Source organism: Sus scrofa, chromosome 4 (assembly GCF_054392235.1).
Source record: "Sus scrofa isolate SSC_HxYL_T2T_F1_AM1 chromosome 4, Sscrofa_HxYL_maternal_Yorkshire_Landrace_v2.0, whole genome shotgun sequence".
NCBI classification, from domain to species: domain Eukaryota; kingdom Metazoa; phylum Chordata; class Mammalia; order Artiodactyla; family Suidae; genus Sus; species Sus scrofa.
In genome coordinates this window covers 86872879-86890211 of record NC_139386.1, presented here as the reverse complement: position 1 = coordinate 86890211, position 17333 = coordinate 86872879, and the positions used below count along the sequence as shown (strand labels likewise).

At 41.8% G+C, this 17333-nt stretch overlaps 1 long non-coding RNA gene across 2 annotated transcripts in view; it reads left to right on the top strand.

The window, feature by feature from the left end:
• Positions 1–17333, top strand: part of LOC106510109 (uncharacterized) — a 120018-nt gene that overhangs the window by 48715 nt on the left and 53970 nt on the right. Inside the window, exons 6-7 of one of the 2 annotated variants that reach the window (XR_002343359.2) lie at positions 9457–9565; positions 14553–14635. This is a non-coding gene — a long non-coding RNA (uncharacterized LOC106510109). The remainder of the gene's footprint in view (positions 1–9456; positions 9566–14552; positions 14636–17333) is intronic. The other variant, XR_014843114.1, reaches the window with a different exon arrangement.

Genomic DNA, 17333 nt, shown 5'->3' with positions numbered 1-17333 from the left:
AACCGGTAACAAAATGAGATCCACGTTCCTTGATAGCTACCAACTGACTCTGGGAGTGGGCTAGAAATTTCTCCAGAGCTGGATGATGTCTCCTTTATCTCTTCATCCTTAGCACTTAAAACAATACCTGGCATATCATAGTGAGTCCATAAATGTTTATTGATCTATTTTAAACAATCTGTGCTGTGGGGTTTGCCATCTGAAAGACGCAAGATTTAAGAAAATGGTACCCTATCTCCTTTGCCTATGAATTATTATTTATTGTTATTTCTCAGATTCCTGATGATCCTTGAGGATCAGGAAAATAGGGCTGCAAAATATGGAGGATTATAAGTTATCCCAGAAATGGAAGGAAAGGAAATCTCTTTGAGAGAACTGGTTGAGGTTTTGGTTTCTTCAAGAACTGCGTGGTATTAAGAAATGAGTTGTTCAAATGCTTGCAGGAAATGTTTTCTCAAAGGAGGAGATGTTTGACAGGTGGATGAGGTCCATTTGTGCAGAACAGGTGTGGCCCATCCAGGGAAGTCTGGGGTTGGGGGTGAGGAGGTGGGTTTGGTATAGCTGGAGCACAGGGAAAAGGTGGAAAGAAGAGGCTGGAAGGGTTTTAATGGTGGGGTGGTGTGACTGCATTTTCCTTTTAGAAGGATAACCTGGAAGTAGTGTAGCAGGAGAGAGAGAAGGAAGGAGGGAGACAGCAGGACCAGTCAGAAATCTATGGCAGTAACCCAGGTGAACTGTAATAAGCACCAGAGCAAGGGCAGTGTCAACAAGCATGAAGACAAGGCAGACTGGGCAGTAATGAGCAGTTACACTTGACTGAGCTTACAAACTGAACAAGGAGAAGGAGGAGTGTAGGAAGGCAAGCATCCAGGGGATCAAGATCCTGCTGCAAAAAGATGAAATTTTTTGAAGTGTCTTTATCTTAAAAAGTCATGCAAATTTGCATAAAGACATACATAAAAGTATAAAGGTATTTTCATTGTTATGAAAATAATATTATTTATTTATTTATTTATTGATTTATTTATTTATTTATTTTGCTTTTTAGAGCTGCACCCATGGCATATGGAAGTTCCCAGGCTAGGGGTTAAATTAGAGGTTGAATCTATTGGCCTATGCCATAGCCACAGCAATGCCAGATCCAAGCCATGTCTGTGACCTACACCACAGCTCATGGCTATGCTGGATCCTTTACCCACTGAGTGAGGCCAGGGATCCAACCTGCACCTTCATGGATACTGGTTGGGTTCTTTACCTGCTGAGCCACAACAGGAATCCCCCAAAATAATATTTGAAACCACTTCTTTCCAAAACTTTAGAGTTTGATATTTTGAGAAAATTCACCATGGTTATGTGTGGTTTCTGATGCCTAGCAGGTGTTTCCTTTGAGAAACGTGAGCATCCTTAGTGACCTGGCTGCATCCCTCCTTCCAGCTTTCCCTTGGCCAACTGGTCTACCACCTTCAATCTTCCAGCGTCATCATTAATATTCAGTTCTTCTGGCTTTGCCCATGTTTAGATTTCCTTCCCACCTCTGGCCTGTCTTCAAGTCCTAACTCAGATGCTCTCTCCTCTATATAGGCTGTGCAGTCCTGTCTGTTTTCCTCCTCTGAGATTTTGCAGACTTGTTTGCTGTACTGATCTTTTGGAACTTAACCATAAATGAGACCATAAATGAAAGATACTAAAAAAAAATTATGGTGGCTATTACTATTATATTATTCAAAATTTTATGCTTTGTTTTTCCAAGCTGATTGCATGTCCTATGAGGTCAGGAGCCATGCCATTGTTATTTTGTCATAGCTCTCAGCTCAATAAATACTTTTCAAATAGATGCAGTCATTCTGTATATATAATAAAAAATATTAAAATAGACATTATGTCTAATCACCTGTGATGGAGCATGATGGAGGATAATATGAGAAAAAGAATGTATATCTATTTGCTGTACAGTAGAAAATTGACAGAACACTGTAAACCAACTATAATAGAAAAAATAAAAATCACTATAAAAAATAGACATTAAATTTAACAATGCCTGTTTCCATTAAATGAAAGCTCTTGCTTCCTCAGCAAAGCACATTTGAATATTAGAAAGCCAATAGCTCTCCCTTTCCCCTTTATGTCCTTTCTACTTTCTTTCCTCTGATGGGACAAGTAAAAGGCATGACCAGGGTATCTCAGGTAGCTGAGATTCTGATGTAAAAGTATAAGCACTTTTTCTGTCCAGCCTGCCTAAGCCAGTTCAAGCTGTTTCATCAGACATTCTCTGCTTTGCAAAATCAAAAGGCAGAAAAGCTGAGAGAGGTGTGACAGGAAATTGCTTTCTAAAGGCATAAAAACAGACTCACGTCTTTTCCGCAAGCCTTCCTCCCTCCTCTGCTCCATCACTCATTAGGTTAGGGTACCCACCTGATCACATTTTATTGCTAGTGCTTCTTTGTGCCCAAGAATGAAGCTCCCCCAGGGAATGTCTGTATCTATGCAAGTCATTACATATTCTTAATTAGGTAAAATCTCATCACAGAGAGTATTGGGTCCATTTCTTGAGAGAACACAGGACAAGAGAAAACTGAAAAATGTGCCAGAAGGTGGTAGAAGGAGACAGGGATTGTGATGCTTTTTGGTCTATGAAATCTTTGAGTCTAATAAACATGGAATGAAAAAATGGAGAAGGGAAAAAAAATGCAGTGAATTTCTCATGAGGCTGTTGATGACAGTGGAAAGAGTGAGAAAGGGAAGTCACATAAAAAATCCAGAAGGTAAACATGGAATAAATGGTTGGGGCCATGCTTTGGAGGAATGAAAACTGTATCAGTTAAGTGGTTTTAGATTCAAAGAATAAATGCAGCCTCTGCCCCATTTCCTTAGCCCCGTGTTGGATGTTAGGAAGGATCCCTCAGCCTCAGTCTCCCATCTGCAAACAGGGGACACTAAGTCCCTACTTCATAAGATTGTTGTGAGGATTAAGCACACACTTGGCATGTAGCAAATACTCACTGTTAGCTGTTATTACCATTGACTGGTCTCACTGCCTATACTCTCAACCTTATTTACTTACATCCTCCATATGGAAGGCATCTTTCTTAAACACAAGCTGATGGTGTTCCTCTTTACCGTGCCAAGATTTTCATTTATATTATATTTTTTTTGCTGTCCAGCCTCTCTCCACATTTGAGTCATAGGTGATTTGAAGTTTCCTGAAATGCAACAGATATCTCATGCCTCTGGGCCTTTGCATATGGTGCTTCTTTCCCCTGGGCTTCCTTCTTTCCCTTGACTATATGTCCAACTTTGCCCATCCTTCAGAGCCAGTTCTCTGAATCCTGGGCAGAGCTGATCTCTTCGGTGCCAGGTATACAACCCTGAGTGTGCCACCCAGCCTGGCTGCTTCTTATGGGCAGGGATCACATTTCACCTCTGCCTGGAACATTGTATCCACAAGATACTCAGGGAAAGAGTGTTGAGGGAATTTCCTGGAAGCCTAGGGGTTAGGGATTGGCCATAGTCTCTGTCTCAGGTTTGATCCCTGGCTCAGAAATTTTGCATGCCCTGAGTGCTGCCAAAAGAAAAGAAAAGAAAAGAGTGTTGAAAGCCTGTGTGTTGGTATTTATGAATGCAGAGTTCCCTTCAGGGCTCAGAGGTTAATGAACCTGACTAGGATCCATGAGAAGGCAGGTTCAATCTCTGGCCTCGCTCACTGGGTGGAGGATCTGGCATTGCTGTGAGCTGTGGTGTAGGTCACAGATGCAGCTTGGATCTCGTGTTGCTTTGGCTGTACCATGGGTCAGTGGCTATAGCTCTGAGACCCCTAGCCTGAGAACTTCCATATGCCACAAATGTGGCCCTAAAATGAATAAAATTATTAATGTGTTTTCCTTCACACATTCCTTTACAGGTTTCCCCTTTCATGCTTCCAGAGGCATCAATTTGCTTCAGGGAGTATTAACATTTTCATGGCAGGGATGCAAAAGGAAAAAATATTAAATATCCAGCCTTTGACACTTGGAGTAGAACTTATTTAAAAAAATCTTTTGGATTTTTTTCAATTAAAATTTTTTTCTATAAGTTTTGAAAATCAGCCTTTACAAATGAGAAAGGTTTTAAAAACTTCTTAGCTCTTTTAGCATATTAAATGTCAGTTTGGTTGGACTAGGTCATAGAGATTCTTTCACAAGGGTAGAAAGGACACTGTTCTTCGCAGTAAACCTGAGCATAACATGTTGCGACCCTGAGGAGAAAGATAAGTTGCAGGGAACTTCTCTATAAGTTGTAGAGAATATGAAAGGGGAGTCTCCCATTCAGATCCTGATGACTTTTTGGAAGAAAAGAAAGTATGAGGCTGGTGAAAATCTTGTGTCAGGTTTGCAAAGGTAGAAGCAAGAGGCATTTTCATTTTCCAGTTTCCTTTTGGGACTTGAGTAAACCACTCTTAAGGATGTTCCTTGCATCATATAAAACAGTTATATTAGGGTAAAGTAAATGGTGAGCCATGGTTAGGCAGCGGGAATCCTTGAATTTAGCTTCCTGAGATCTTTCTCTGCTTTCACATGGAATCCAGAAATCGCCCCCGCCCCCCAACATTGACTGTTGTGGGGAGCAGTTGATAGTGCTGTGGGCTAGTGACTCTGTAGTAAAGCTATGTGGTAGACCCCGGACTAGAGGTCAAATGGCTATCACAACCAGACCATGGAGGATCAGGCAATGCTAGTGTGAGCTAGTATGGGGCCAACTAAACAAAGAAGTTCACCAGACTCAAAGCAAATCAAGAGAAGGAAGACTGTGACTTTGACCAGCTACTGACTTTGGCTGTGGACATTGGCAGGAGAAGCACTGACCAGATGGACAAAAGCCACCATTGTTGTAGGAGGCCCAGAAGGATGTGAAGAGCTGCCCACAGATAGATCTGAGGTCTCTCCACCTGCCACCATAATCTCTGCCACATATACAGATGCTGTCTTGGGTGGAAGGAATGGGAATGGGAAGAGCTCAGAAAGACTGAGCTATATGTGCAGAAAACTTTTACAAAGGAAAGGAGACTGTTTTAAACCAAAAAGATTGATAAACCACTAATTGGGAAGTTAAAACATTTTTTTCTTGCTACACATTTTTTTGTTGACTATGTTGCTGGACTAGGGGTGAGGTTAGTGTAGGATCAGTCACACATGAAGTTTGATACTGAGTCACTAAATTCTTTATTGTATAAATCCAGGGCATCTAGTACTCTCTCTGTATAGTCCCGAAAGATAAAAATGGCTTGACTCTGTGAATACACCTGTATAGAAGTGTCATGCTTGCTTAGCAAATTATCTTCTGAATCTCATTCCTAATGGAACTAATAGCTTATTTGGGCCCCATATATCCCTTCTTGCTGATGTTGTTACTGGCATTTTATTTTTTTCTTTGTGGCACAGAGGGAAAGCTCATGTCAAAATTAACCTTGGAATCCTAAACATTTTAAAGGCAACCTTAAGATCAACCCCAATTGGAAGCTGGGTGATAATTCAAAATGTCATTCGAAAGTTGGCTGTTTGGAACTCAGGAGAGACAACTTTCACATAGAAATAGTGTAGTTATTGCTGATTAGATTCCTAGACATGTATAACTCAAAATATCACTGAAATAAAGAATATTTGAAATAAATAGTTAAGACTCTACTGATGCCATGCCAGAAACCAAACAGAAAAAAAAAAAAGAAATTAAGCCATATTCATTTTGAATACCAATGTTTTAGGGAAAACACCTTTAATTAAAAGGGGATAAGAGGTATAGAAAAATTCTAAAGAGGGCTTCTCAGCAATTTTCAGGGATTTCCTGGCTCTTTGAAAATATAATTTTAATTTGAAAGTCTCCAAATTTCCTTTCTCTTGTTATTGCCACCACAGGCATCAATCTTATGCATACCGGCTATGATAATAGATTTTATATGTCTGGGGATAGGTAGGGAAGGGAGATTGGGGAGAATTTTTATTATGTGCCCTGTCCCATGCATTTGAGATATGTCAGGGGACAAAACAAAATTTCTGCCTCTGGGAAATTTCCTTTCTTATGGGGGTATTCAGCCAATAATTGAATGAAGGACACACACACACACACACACACACACACACACACACACACACACAATTTCAAGTAGTGATAGATGCTTTGAAGAAAAAAATTGGGATAAGAGATTTGACTTTAGATACAATGGTCAAGGAAAATCTCTTTCTTCTTCTTCTTCTTCTTTTTTTCTTTTAGGGTTGCACCTGTGGCATATAGAAGTTCCCAGGCTAGAGGTCGAATCAGAGCTTCAGCTGCCAGCCTACACCACAGCTACAGCAATGCTAGATATGAGCCTTGTCTGTGACTTAACCACAGCTCATAGCAACATTGGATCTTTAACCCACTGAGCAAGGCCAGGGATAGAATTTGAATTCTCATGGACGTTAGTCAGATTCATTTTCACTGCGCCACAACAGGAACTCCCAAAAATCTCTTTAATGGAATAAAAAACTGACAAAATTCCTCAAGTAAGAAGGAATGAGGTTCAGAAGATAATTTGCTAAGCAGAGCATGACACTTCTAGACAGGTGTATGCACAGAGTCAAGCCATTTTTATCTTCTGGGACCATACAGAGAGAGTACTAGATGCCCTGGTACAGATCTGTGGTGGGAAGGACTTTCTAGACAAAGGGAACTTCCAGGGCAAAGGCTCTTAAGCAGGGATGTTCACGAACATGCTCAAGGAACAGCAGAAGTTGGTGTGAGTGGAATGGGGTTAGGAAGGGAAACAGTCTAGAACATGAGGTCATGGAGATAGGCCACAGAAAGGACTTTGAGTTTTATTCTAAGTGTGATTTTACTGTATGTGAAATTCTAAGTTTTCCCAAGAGAATTAAGACTTGTACACAGAGAAGAAGAGTGAGAGTTGTATGTATTTATATTTTGTGGTAGAAATTACTATACTCTTAAGGTTAAAAAACAATAAAAAAAAGGAGGAAGAAAGCAATGCAATCCCTATCAAATTACCAAGGACATTTTTCACAGAACTTGAACAAAATATTTTAAAGTTTGTTTGGAAGTACAAAAGACCTAGAGTAGCCAAAGCCATTCTGAGAAAGAAAAACAGAGCTGGAGGAATCAGGCTCCCTGACTTCAGACTGTACTTCAAGCAACAATCATCAAAACTGTATGGTACTGGCACAAAGACAGACATATAGATCAGTGGAACAGGATAGAAAGCCCAGAATTAAACTCACGCACCTACAGCCAACTAATCTATGACAAAGGAGGCAAGAATATACAATGGAGAAAAGACAGCCTGTTCAATAAGTGGTGCTGGGAAAACTGGACAGCCATATGGAAAAGAATGAAATTAGAACACTTTCTAACACCATACACAAAAATAAACTCCAAATGGATTAAAGACCTAGATATAAGACCAGATACTATAAAACTCTTAGAGGAAAACCTAGGCCAAACACTCTGCAACATAAATGACAGCAACATCTTCTCAGATCCACCTCCTAGAGTAATGACAATAAAAACAAAAATAAACAAATGGGACTTAATTAAACTTAAAAGTTTCTTCACAGCAAAGGAAACCATAAACAAAATGAAAAGAAAATCCACAGAATGGGGGAAAATATTTGCAGATGAAGCAAATGACAAGGGATTAATCTCCAAAATTTATAAACACCTTCTGCAGCTCCATACCAAAAAAATGAACGACCCCATCAGAAAATGGGCAGAATATCTAAACAGACAGTTCTCCAAAGAAGACATACAGGTGGCCAAAAAACACATGAAAAGATGTTCAACATCACTAATTATTAGAGGAATGCAAATCAAAACCACTCTGAGGTACCACCTCACATCAGCAGAATTGGCTGTCATCAAAAAGTCTACAAATAATAAGTGCTGAAGAGGGTGTGGAGAAAAAGGAATCCTATTACACTGTTGGTGGGAATGTAAATTGGTGCAACCACTGTGGAAAACAGCATGGAGATTCCTCAGAAAACTAAACATAGAACTCCCATTTGATCCAGCAATCCCACTCCTGGGCGTCTATCCAGAGAAAACCGTGACCCAAAGAGATACATGTACTCCAATGTTCATTGCAGCACTATATACACCAGCCAAGACATAGAAACAACCTAAATGTCCATCAACAGAGGAGTGGGTAAAGAAGATGTGGTACATATACACAATGGAATGTTACTCAGCCATTAAAAGGAAGGAAATAATGGCATTTGCAGCAACATTGATGGGGCTAGAAATTATCATGCTAAGTGAAGTCAGTCAGACAGTGAGACACCAACATCCAATGTTACCACTTATATGTGTAATCTAAAAAAGAGGACAGAATGAACTTCTTTGCAGAACAGACACTGACTCACAGACTTTGAAAAACTTATGGTTTCCAAATGAGACAGGCTAAGGGGTGGGGGGATATGCTGGGATTTTGTGTTGGAAAAGCTATAAAATTTGGTTGTGATGATTGTTGCACAACTATAATAAAATTCATTGAGTAATAAAAAAAGAGTTAAGCAAAAAAAAAAAAAAAGAAAGAAAGAAAGAAAAGAAAAGAAAAAATAAGGAAGAAAGCATTTTTGTCACATTCCCAAGTATGTAGATAATAAAAGGAGAGTAGGTTAGTTAGTGACGGTTAGGTAAATTTCCAGCACTGATCCATCAGATGTTGAGTTTAACCAAGGACAACTTGGTTGCTGTAAGAGCAAACCTAGGGTGGGATCCATCATGAAGTTACTTAGCTTGAGAAAGTCTATGCTTCTGTGCAGAATTTTGTCATTTGGTGAAATCCTGAAAAATATTGACTTTGAGACAGAAGATAGTGATAATTGTGAGTAATTTGTGTCATGGTGTGTGCATGCAGGACGGAAGAAGAATTGCCAAACTTGTATCAGGGTGAAAAGAAAGAAGTGTTTATTGAGCATGGTGAGGTGGAGAGAAAGTAAAATTTACTGAGATAAGAGATGCTGTAAGAGCAGTGGGATGACTTTCTGAAAATCAGGGGAAGTGGACAATGAGTGCATGGTAAGGTCTGTTTTTATAACCCAAGGAGAAGAGAGGTCTCGTGATACACCTGCTGACCTGCTGATTGGTTGGGGGGAAAGAGGAGTCTTAACGATACACTTGCTGGTTGGTTGGGGAGTGGTGTATAAGGGCCTTATAAGGGCTGGTGGAGGAGTAGGCCACATACCTTTCCAAGTAGAGGTCAGGTAGGAATAGGCCAGGTTGCTCAAGGAGGGAGGGGCCAGGTTGCTTAAAGAGGGGGAGGGGCACTAAGGTGAGATGGGTGGGGTGATGATAAGGGTCTGGTAGTTCTTGTCTCGGCCACAGGCTTTGAATTCAGTCTCCTTAAAGGGGCCTTGAAGTCCAACATTTCTGTGTTTTCTTTGTTGTTTCAGTGACACTAATGATTCCTCCCTGGCATCCATATCTTCTTTTCAGGAATGAAGAGGGAACTAAGACCTCTACGTGGTCTGGATAAGACTACCTCACCCTCCAGTAACCACACTGTCAATGGGAAAAAGGGGACCCAGAACCCTGTGTGCTCCTGGTAAGACTCCACTCCTCCCCCCAAATATAAGCTTCACCACAAGTACCCAGCCAACTGGCCTGACTGCATTTGGCCCCTGATCCCATTTGACAGGAGTTACCACAAGAATTCATGGCTTTCAGGCCCTTCCTCAGTCTTAGACTCTAATCCCCTTAAGGATCTCTGCAGGGTGTGGCAACCTCCTTCCCCGCCTTATTGCTTTCCAGTAGCATTTAGAGCATCTGCCATTTATACAATGCATATATGCTAATGTCAGCTCCACACAGGCAGGGTTTTTTGTCTGTTTTATTCACTCGTGTATCCTCATGGTACAGGACACTGACAAAACCGTGGTTAATAAATATTTGTTGCACGGTCAAACACTGTTCAGTGGAAAGGACGAGGACTGATCTGAGCAGGCACAAACATGAGGTGTGGGCTACAGGATGTCCAAGAGCTTCCACAAGCAGGCCAGGAGACCAAGCATTTCCTTCTGCCTTGCCAACTCTTTCCTTGGATCCCAAAGACCCTGTGGAGCTCTTATCAAAAGAATGGTTTAAACGACAAATTCCACGTGGCCCCTAGTGTTCTGTAGTACATGGCATTTGCCTACAGGCTTTTCAGCAGGGGGGTTTGCTACCTACAATAGGGTTGGCGGAGGTGATTGCACAATCTAATTTTGGGAGTGCCTTGGCATGTTGCTCTTTTCTCCACTCAAAGAGGGCTTTGGAGTATGGGTTTTTGTATCATCTTTTTCACATTCTAATAATTTGTAGGAGTTCCCAGTGATCACCTTAATAGTGGCTTAGTTTATAAAGCCTACATAATGTGCATATGGCTGCTGCCCTCCCACCCTTTGGCTGGGTATTTGTGATGGCACCTACCTCCAAGGCTGCAGGGAAATTATCAGCTATGGGAGTAGAGAGTCTGTCCAAGAGATTTTTAAACTGTCCCTTCCCTCTTAAGTTTAACTGCTTTTTGGACTGTGAGCACCTTGAAGGCAGGGCTGGGTCTTATCCATCTTTGTAGCCCCCCAAACAAAGTTCAGTTCCACCCCTCACCCCCACCCCATTAGAGGTATGATTGGTCTACATTGAATGGTGAACTTGGCTGATACTGGCCTGGTGATAACAGTTTTAATAGGGAATGTCAAATTTTGGCAGAAAGCTGTGCCTTACAGAGTCCTCTGCCTGTGAGCAACTTCCTTTTGCTCCTGGATTGGTTCCATCCCCTTTGTGTCTTGTCTAGTGCACTGCACTTGAGGGTCATTAAGTCAGAGCAGTTGGGTAGATCTCTACAGAATGTTTTTTATTTCATGTTTACTGAGAGCAGGTAGGGAGAGTGCTGCTTAAAAGGGCATGTCTATTTTATTTCAGCATCTGCACATACAAATGGAGACTAGATCACAGTTGAATGGAGATTCCCTCTTTGCCTTTTTCTCATCTAAACAGGCTTTTTCATCTACTTTCTCTTTTTTTTAAATAAACAGACAGACCTGCAAGTGAAAAAGATGAGTAGAGGTGAAAGAGTTGACTCCTTATGTGCTCTGAGGGTAACAAGGATACTATCACCTTATGATGATTTAAACACTTCTTCCCAGTTTGGGACATGATCTTTTCTCCCTCATGCAACTTGACTATTTCCCTGCTCATTAGGGGTGGATGATCAAAAAATTTTGGAGGCAATGTAAATTATCACTAGGAGCAAATTTCCTTAGCATAATGGGAGTCTCTCTGAATTGTGTAGCATTCAGAACAAGAGAGATATGTTCATTTACGTAATTATTCTGTCGTCAACATTTAAAAATCACAGCTCAGGGTTTCCTGTCCCAGAAATATTACTGCCTATTTCCTTGAAGCTCATGTCAAGACAAGGTGTCAAGACAGAAATTTTAACATGTCATGAAAGGGGTAAATAAAATTGCGTTAAGTTGTGATTTGAATATGGAGAGTGACAGAAGAGTTCTTGAGAAACTCTGGGGAAAGCGTTAACAACATGGTCCATGAAGGAGAAGGCTCTGAGTGCCTCTAGTAGTGATGCCAAAAGGCCAGGCTGGAGGTTGCCACACAAGAGCTATGAGGCCCCCTTTCACCTGCCCTTTCTCCTTCTTTCACTCCAACTATTGGAAGGCACATCCTGGCTCCACTTGGGTTATCTCCAGAAAGGAGATGTGTGCCTAAGGAATCAGGACATCCTGGGCATTCTTAGCAGACAGAATGCTGAGTGGGAATACCAAGAGACAAAGTTTGTCCAAAGGCTGGTTTTTCTCTTACCGCCTCATTCCAAAACCATTCCCTTTTGACCAGACCCTGAAAACCAGTGAAATGCACAGCTTATCTTTGTTGGAAAAGGGTTGAAGTTTTACCTGTGGGGCAACACTTGGAGAAAAATGATCTCTTTGACTATTTCAAACTTGATTTCTCCTAAGTAAGGGAGGTGAGTCCTTGTGATGAATCTTGAGGCTGGAGGGCTTTTCTTCTTGGCCCAGCCTGGACTCCTTCCAGCATGTAACCAGGGTTGGTTCTGCTGATTTGGAGATCCACATGCTCTCTACGTCTGGGTTACTCTCTCTTCTGCCCTTTGGAGGATCCTCAAGTAGGAAGGAATTGGAGTGGGAAACTACTGGGTGGGGTTTTGACATAGCAACTAAAGGGATGTGCCAAAGGAGAGCAGGTCAAGGAGGGCATTGGTCAAGGAGGGAGGACCTAGTGGGTTAAGGGCCAGTGCCAAGGCCAAGGTCAGTTACTATACCTGGTTGTGGGCTCCTCATGGATGTCCTCCTATGAAATGACATTGTGAGAGTAAGCAAGTCAGTGTTAGGATCCAAGGAATTATGCCTACTTTTCCTGTGTTCTATTAATTTGCTAGACCTTCATCTTTACTTTTGACATTTTTTTCTCTTTAGTTCCTGAAGAGACTTTAAAGCAATTCATTTCCAAATTTCATCTCTTGCCCATCAACATGAAGCCTGTTTGCTGGATACAGATAGTTTGTAGGACATGCATTTATTGCTGACTTCCTTGTCCCTGCAAGGTCACAGGGATGTCATTGCCTGAGAAAATTTGGGAAACACAGCTCTGGTTAGTTGTCTGCTCTTATCTTTTTTCCCCTCCTATCTGCTTGGGAGTGTTCAAATCCTTATCAGTGTAGAATGCAGTTATACTAAGATTTATCTAAGTTGCCTTTGTTTAGCAACCGGCTGTTTCACTGGGACTTTAAATTTAGCTTCTTACTAATGAATATGTAGCCATTTGGGAGGAGAGGCTGGCTTTGCAGATACTAAAGCAGCTTGTGTCTATGCTTAACTCTCTCATTGCAACACCCTCTACAACCACACTTCTTTTTCACTGGAAGTCTTTGAAGACTTCCCATATCCAGGGAACTATTGAATGCTACAGAGGGTTCAGAGAAGTAGAAGACACAATTCCTGCCTTCAATACAGTTTGGGAAACAAGCCATTTTTGGAGCATAAGAAAGTGTGGGCTTTGCTGTTTGAAAAACTTCAGCCTCAATTTTATAATCTGTAAAGTGGAGATAATAATCTTAACCCTGCAGGGTGGTTTTGAGATACAGAAATACTACATGTAAAGATTTGACCTCTAGGGAACATTGTTATTATTATTTTAAATTGTGATATTACTACAGGGTCTGTGAAGTGCAGACTGACAGCACAAATGAAAATCAGAGGCAGAGAGGGGCTGAAGGCCGTCAGGAAAGAGTCCATAGATGAAGAGGATTGTTGTTGTTGCTGTTTTTGTTGCTAAGAGGAAGAAGGCCATGTGTGTCTTCACTTATTTCTCTGTCTCATTCAAGAGTGACTTGCCTCCTTTCTGAAATCTTTGCTATTGTTGCTAATGGAGAGTCAGGAGCCTGCTGCCTCTGAGAAATGGACCGTGGCCAAGATTCTAATGGGGCCCCCATTGGGGCTCAGGAGAGTGAGTCCACTTGTTCTGTGCAAGAGCAGGAGGGGAGCCGCTTAGGTCTTTGTGGGCATCAGTGAGGAACAGAAGAGAGTCAGAGGAGGAGGCAAAAGGCTTCAGGGAATTCTGGGCCACTGAAACAGCTGGACAGGGAAGGCGAGGAAGAGGGGATGAGGGGATGAGAAAAGAGAGAGTGTGATCCTGAGAGAGACCTGGCCCTGGCCCAACCAGCTCCACCTTCTCAGTGTTTTTGAGCCAAGTGTCTTGCCTTTTCCTTCGTTTTGCACCCTCAGTCCAGGAAAATTCTATTAAGAAGGTCCTGAGGATTGTTTGTGACAAGCACAAGGCTGCATTCCTCACCTCTCACCATTCTTTTTCTTTATTTTCATCCCTACATTCTTTTTTTAAATCTTTTCATTTTTTTCATTGTTATTTCCCCAATGCAATTTTTTTTCCTACTGTACATCATGGAGATCCAGTTCCATATACTTGTATACATTGTATTTTCTCCCATTATCATGCTTCACTGTAAGTGACTAGACATAGTTACCAGTGCTACACAGCAGGATCTCATTGCTAATCCATTCCAAAGGCAATAGTCTGCATCTATTAACCCCAAGCTCCCGATCCACCCCACTCCCTCCCCCTACTTCCTTTTCTTTACCTTCTTCTACTTAGCTTTCTTTTTCTTCTCTCTCCAGGGTCAAGGAGAAGAGAAGGGAGGGAAAAGAAGAGGAAAATGGCAGGAAGGTGGCTTACCATGTGGTTATATCTCATTCTTCTCTTGGTAGCTGGGCTGCGGGGAACATTGCCCTTCCAGTGACTTTTCTCAGAGTCATGGAGACTAAACATTACATTTTACTGAGGCTGCCTTTACAAAGAGGCTTTTTGGTCCATTCTTATTTAGGCCTGTAATGTTTGTTTCTTTGGTGCACAAATCTGATGGGAGAAGGCAGATCAAAAGAAGTTGGAGGGGGTAGAAAAGCAAAGCACAAGAGATGGAATGTTCTGGTGGTGTGACAATAAAGACCTGCCTGCCTTAGATACTAATTTCTACTCCTTCTCCCTCCTCTGCCATCCATCCCCAGAAACCTCTATGCATGGCCGTGGACCTCTAAATTTTGTCTCTGCCTTCCTTCCAGAAGCCTTCTCTCAACCTCACCATTTGGAGGTAATTCTTCCCCTGTGTTACTTTATTCCACTTTGGCTTTCTCCTATCACTGCAATTACCACACTGTATTATAGTTACATTTGGGTCCCCTTTCCCTCTCAGTGGACTGTGGTCTCCCTGAGGAGAGGGGCTGTGTCTTTTCCTTGTTGTATATTTTGGCCTATGGTGAACACTCTGTTGATGTATGTTGAGTCTTGAATGAAAGAATTAGCCCTGCCGTGTAGAACCTGCCACCCATTTGTCCTTTTCCCTATCTCCTGAAACTCACCTGGCTCAGTCCCATTTCCCCAGGATGCTCTTTTTTGATGTCCAATGTGAGAGTTGATACAGAGTTCAGCAGGACTGGCAGAACCTTCCACAGAAACCATTCTCAGAACAAATACATGGTTAAGCCATAACAAGATAGTGCTTTATGTTTGTGACCCCCAAAGAAGTCTGATCTCACGAATAGAAATGAAACATTTTTTGAGGGAAAAGATGGGAGGAAATCTAATTTTCTAGCCACTTGTGATAGCTGCAAAGGCTCAGATTATAGAACAGGGCAGGGCAGAAAGGGGCACACTACCCACCATCAGGTCACTAGTGGGTGGTCATCTTTCAGGCTCTCCAAAATCTCTTGTAAACAAGCTGAAATAAGATGATCATCATCTTCAATTGAGCCCAGAGTAGTGATTTCTTATAAATTGCAAAGGGAGACAAAACCTAACGGGATAGAGAAGGAAGAACAAGTCAACATGAGTTGGAGGGAGGGAAATTGCTTTTTGCTCTAGTTTCTGAATAGGTGATGGTCAGAGCTGACAGCGAGCCCAGGACGTGTCAGCAGTGCTGGAAAGGAGATGCTCTTGCTGTAAATCTTTTGTTGATTCTCTCCCCTCCTTCTCCACTCCCCTCCTGGAAGGAAGCATCATGTTATATATTGTGGAAGTTTTTTACATAGGTGAACACTTCCCAGTAAGCAAACCTGTGCTGCCTCCCCAGAGTACTTTGTACCTCTGTTAGGGCCAGGATCACATTCTGACTTAGAGGAGTTGTGGGTGTAGCTGTCTTAGTTTCTCAAGTCAAGAAATATTGCAATCTCTCCCTCATCTACTTTGCTGCATCAGTGCTTGCAGGCAGTTTTCCTCATTGTGAGGACTCTCAATAGTTTTACTTCCTTGTACTAAATTTGCTCTTTTGGCTTAAGTGCCAGAATGATAGGGAAATTCACAAGTTCAGGAAGATCTTTGGCAGAGTTCCTGTCATGGTTCAGTGGTAACAAACCCAACTAGTATCCATGAAAATGCAGGTTTGATCCCTGGCCTCTCTCAGTGGGTTAAGGATCTGGCATTGCTGTGAGCTCTGAAGTTAAGGTCCTGTGTTGTGTGGCTGTGGCTATGGCTGTGATGTAGGTCAGCAGCTGTAGCTCTGATTTGACCCCTAGCCTGGGAACCTCCATATGTGGCAGGTGCAGCCCTAAAAACAAAACAAAACAACAAAAATAACAACAAAAAAAGGTAAAAAAAATGAATAGCTTTGGCTTCTCAGTGGGAAAGAGTTGTCTTGTGGTAAGTACTCCATGTGGGTCTTCCTGCCACTAATTCCCAACACAACTTCTCAGGCTCATATTTGCCTCTCCAACTGTCCATACTTTTCTGCCACTGTCAAGGTGCTATGGTATCAGCTGGCTTTTTTTTTTGTTGTTGTTGTCTTTTTGTCTTTTTGTCTTTTCTGGGGCTGCACCCACGGCATATGGAGGTTCCCAGGCTAGGGGTCTAATCAGAGCTGAAGCTGCCGGCCTATGCCACAGCTCGCAGAAATGCTGGATCCTTAACCCACTGAGCAAGGCCAGGGATTGAACTCACAACCTCATGGTTCCTAGTCAGATTCATTAACCACTGTACCATGATGAGAACTCCTTTTTTTTTTTTTTTTAATGATTTTTATTTTTTCCATCATAGCCGGTCTACAGTGTTCTGTCAATTTTCTACTGTACAGCAAGGTGACCTGGTGTACATTCTTTTTCTCACATTATCGTTCTCCATTGTAAGTGACTAGATATAGTTCCCTGTGCTATACAGCAGGATCTTGTTGCTTATCCATTCCAAAGGCAATAGTTTGCATCTATTAACCCCAAAGTCCCAGTCCATCCCACTCTCTCCCCCTCCCCTTTGGCGGCCACAGGTCTGTTCTCCAAGTCCATAATTTTCTTTTCTGTGGAAAGGTTCATTTGTGCCATATGTTAGATTACAGATAATAAGTGATATCATATAGTATTTGTCTTTCTTTTCCTGACTTACTTCACTCATTGTGAGAGTCTCTAGTTCCATCCATGTTGCTGCAAATGGCATTATTTTGTTCTTTTTTATGGCTGAGTAGTATTCCGTTGTGTATATGTACCACATCTTAATCCATTTATCTGTCGATGAACATTTAGGTTGTTTCCATGTCTTGGCTATTGTGAATAGTTTTGAATGATCATGCAGGTGCATGTGTCTTTTTCAAGGAAAGTTTTGTCTGGATATATGCCCAAGAGTGGGATTGCTGGTTCTAAATTTAGTTTTCTTAGGTACCTCCATACTGTTTTCCACAGTGGTTGTACCAATTTACATTCCAACCAACATTGTAGGAGGGTTCCCTTTTCTTCACACCCTCTCCAGCATTTGTTGTTTGTGGACTTATTAATGATGGCCTTTCTGACTGGTGTGAGGTGGCATCTAGT